Source organism: Physeter macrocephalus, chromosome 2 (genome assembly GCF_002837175.3).
Source record: "Physeter macrocephalus isolate SW-GA chromosome 2, ASM283717v5, whole genome shotgun sequence".
NCBI classification, from domain to species: domain Eukaryota; kingdom Metazoa; phylum Chordata; class Mammalia; order Artiodactyla; family Physeteridae; genus Physeter; species Physeter macrocephalus.
In genome coordinates, this window is record NC_041215.1 from 12,381,859 (window position 1) to 12,386,470 (window position 4,612).

Genomic DNA, 4,612 nt, shown 5'->3' on the forward strand with positions numbered 1-4,612 from the left:
TTCCTGATGATTACAGATGCAACAAAAGAATAGCAAACTGAAACCAACAACACTTTAAAAAGATTACATATCATGACCAAATGGGATGTATCCTACACATGCAAGGATGTTTTGACTAAAAAAATCAGTCAAGGTAATGTATTATATTAATCGAACTAGTGAAATAAATACTTTCTAAATTGACATTAAAAAGCATGTAACAATATCCAATGCCCTTTTGTAATATAAACACTCAGAAAACGAAGACTATAATGGGTATTTTTCAACATAGTAACATCATAAAGACTACATATTGAAAAAGAAATAACTTGGGCTTCCGATATAAACACTTAGAAAACGAAGACTATAATGGGTCTTTTTCAACATAGTAACATCATAAAGACTACATATTGAAAAAGAAATAACTAACATTACACTCAATGATGAAAATTGAAAGCTTTTCCCCTAAGATCAGGAACAAAATATAGATGTTCGCTTTTGATACTTTTATTCAATGTAGTATTGGAAATATCAATACTAGTCAGAGCAATTAAACAAGCAAACAAATAAACAAAGGCAGCCAAATTGAAAAGGGAGATGAAAAACTATCTATACCTGCAGATATTAACTGATATATAGAGAAAATCCCAAATAGTACATTAAAAAGTTACCACAGTTAATAAACAAATTCAGCAAATGTGTAAGGTACAAGATTAAGATATAAAAATTGGTTGTGTTACTATACATAAGCAGTGAATGATCTGGAAAGGAAATTGCATGGCTAATTTTATGTGTCAGCTTATCGGGGCCATGGTGCAAAGTTATGTGGCCAAACATTATTCTGATGTTTCTATGAGGGTGTTTTTGGATGTTAATCTTTAATTTTTAAATCAGTGGACTTGGGAAAAAGCAGATTTTTTTTATATAATGTGAATGGGCCTTAGGCAATCCTTTGAAGGTGTGGATCAATCAAAAGACTAATGTCTCCTGAGAAAGAGAGAAATCAGCCAGCAGAAGGTCTTCCAACATCAGCATCAACTCTTCCTGGGTCTCAGCCTGCAAGTCTATCCTGCTTATTTTGGGTTTAGATATTTGGACTTTGATTATCTATCTATCTATCAACTAATGCTGTTGTGTTAGATGTATAAGTCCTATAGGCAGGCTGTATCAGTACCACTATTTTTCTGAAGTGGAAAATAGTAGTTAGGTAACATGTCAAAAATTTCTCAGGTAAGAAGTGGTAGAGGAGGATCTTCAAGATGGCAGAAGAGTAAAACACGGAGATCACCTTCCTTCCCACAGATACATCAGAAATACATCTACATGTGGAACTGCTCCTACAGAGCACCCACTGAACGCTGGCAGAAGACCTCAGACCTCCCAAAAGGCAAGAAACTCCCCACGTACCTGGGTACAGCAAAAAAAAAATAAGAAAAAACAGAGACAAAAGAATAGGTACGGGACTTGCACCACTGGGAGGGAGTTGTGAAGGAGGAAAGGTTTCCACACACTAGAAGCCCCTTCGCGAGCGGAGACTGCAGGTGGCAGAGGGGGAAGCTTCAGAGCCACGGAGGAGAGCGGCGAGCGGAGACTGCAGGTGGCAGAGGGAGAAGCTGCAGAGCCACGGAGGAGAGCGCAGTAACAGGGGTGCGGAGGGCAAAGCGGAGAGATTCCCGCAGAGGATCGGTGCCGACCGGCACTCACCAGCCCAAGAGGCTTGTCTGCTCACCTGCCGGGACAGGTGGGGGCTGGCAGCTGAGGCTCGGGCTTCGGTCGGAAGCCGGGAGAGGACTGGGGCTGGCTGCGTGAACACAGCCTGAAGGGGTTAGTGCACCACGGCTAGCCGGGAGGGAGTCCGGGAAAAGCCTGGAGCTGTGCGAACAAAGAAGAGAAAGGGAAATCTCTCCCAGCAGCCTCAGGAGCAGTGGATTAAATCTCCACAATCAACTTGATGTACCCTGCATCTGTGGAATACCTGAATAGACAACGAATCATCCCAAATTGAGGAGGTGGACTTTAGGAGCAAAGATATATGTATATATTTTCCCTTTTTCTCTTTTTGTGAGTGTGTATGTGTATGCTTCTGTGTGTGATTTTGTCTGTATAGCTTTGCTTTTACCATTTGTCCTAGTGTTCTGTCCTTTTTTTAAAAATTTTTTCTTAATAATTTTTTATTTTAAGGACTATTTTATTTTATTTTACATTATTTTATCTTCTTTCTTTCTATTTTTTCTCCCTTTTATTCTGAGCTCTGTGAAAGAAAGGCTCTTGGTGCTCCAGCCAGGCATCAGGGCTGTGCCTCTGAGGTGGGAGAGCCAAGTTCACGACACCAGTCCACAAAAGACCTCCCAGCTCCACGTAATATCAAATGGCAAAGATCTACCAGAGATCTCCATCTCAACGCCAAGACCCAGCTTCACTGAACGACCAGCAAGCTACAGTGCTGGACACCCTATGCCAAACAACTAGCAACACAGGAACACAACCCCACCCATTAGCAGAGAGGCTGCCTAAAATCATAATAAGGCCACAGACAACCCAAAACACACCACCAGACGTGGACCTGCCCACCCGAAAGACAAGATCCAGCCTCATCCACCAGAACACAGGCACTAGTCCCCTCAACCAGGAAGCCTACACAACCCACTGAACCGACCTTAGCCACTGGGGACAGAACCAAAAACAGCGGGAACTATGAACCTGCAGCCTGTGAAAAGGAGACACTAAACACAGTAAGTTAAGTAAAATGAGAAGACAGAAAAACACACAGCAGATGAAGGAGCAAGGCAAAAACACATCAGACCAAACAATGAAGAGGAAATAGGCAGTCTACCTGAAAAAGAATTCAGAATAATGATAGTAAAGATGATCCAAAATCTTAGAAATAGAATAGAGAAAATACAAGAAACGTTTAACAAGGACCTAGAAGAACTAAAGAGCAAACAGTGATGAACAACAAAATAAAGGAAATTAAAAATTCTCTACAAGGGATCAATAGCAGAATAACTGAGGCAGAAGAACGGATAAGTGACCTGGAAGATAAAATAGTGGAAATAACTACTGCAGAGCAGAATAAAGAAAAAAGAACGAAAAGAACTGAGGACAGTCTCAGAGACCTCTGGGACAACATTAAACACACCAACATTCGTATTATAGGGGTCCCAGAAGAAGAAGAGAAAAAGAAAGGGACTGAGAAAATATTTGAAGAGATTATAGTTGAAAACTTCCCTAATATAGGAAAGGAAATAGTCAATCAAGTCCAGGAAGCACAGAGAGTCCCATACAGGATAAACCCAAGGAGAAACACGCCAAGACACATAATAATCAAACTGTCAAAAATTAAATACAAAGAAAACATATTAAAAGCAGCAAGGGAAAAACAACAAATAACACACAAAGGAATCCCCATAAGGTTAACATCGGATCTTTCAGCAGAAGACCTCTGGGACAATATTAAATGCACCAGCATTCGAATTATAGGGGTCCCAGAAGAAGAGAAAAAGAAAGGGACTGAGAAAATATTTGAAGAGATTATAGTTGAAAACTTCCCTAATATGGGAAAGGAAATAGTTAATCAAGTCCAGGAAGCACAGAGAGTCCCATACAGGATAAATCCAAGGAGAAACACGCCAAGACACATATTAATCAAACTATCAAAAATTAAATACAAAGAAAACATATTAAAAGCAGCAAGGGAAAAACAACAAATAACACACAAGGGAATCCCCATAAGGTTAACAGCTGATCTTTCAGCAGAAACTCTGCAAGCCAGAAGGGAGTGGCAGGACATACTTAAAGTGATGAAGGAGAAAAACCTACAACCAAGATTACTCTACCCAGCAAGGATCTCATTCAGATTTGATGGAGAAATTAAAACCTTTACAGCAGGAGAAGTCTGGAGCTGCCGAAGAGGCAAGAGACCTTTTCTTCCCTCTTTGCTTCCTGGTGCGCGAGGAGAGGGGCTTAAGGGTGCTGCTTAAACGTGCCGCTTAAAGGAGCTCCAGTAACGGGCGCGGAGCTGCCGAAGAGACAGGAGACTTTTTCTTGCCTCTTTGCTTCCTGGGGCGCAAGGAGAGGGGATTAAGCACACCGCGTAAAGGAGCTCCAGAAACGGGCGCGAGCCGCGGCTGTCGGCGCAGACACTAGAGATGGGTGTGGGACGCTAGGGTTGCTGCTGCCACCACCAAGAGGCCTGTGTGCGAGCACAGGTCACTCTCCACACCTCTCCTCCCGGGAGACTGTGCAGCCCGCCACTGCCAGGGTCCTGGGATCCAGGGACAGCTTCGCCGGGAGGACACGCAGCGCGCCTCAGGCCGTTGCAGCGTCATGCCGGCCTCTGTTGCCGCAGGCTCGCCCCGCATCCGTGCCCCTCCCTCCCCCCGGCCTGAGTGAGCCAGAGCCACCGAATCAGCTGCTCCTTTAACCCCGTCCTGTCTGAGCAAAGAGCAGACGCCCTCGGACGACCTACACGCAGAGGCGGGGCCAAGTATTTTGTCTGTATAGCTTTGCTTTCACCATTTGTTCTAGGGTTCTGACTGACCCGTTTTTGTTTTTTGTTATTTTTAATTTTTCTTCTTAATAATTATTTTTTATTTTAATAACTATACTTTATCCTACTTCATTTTGTCTTCTT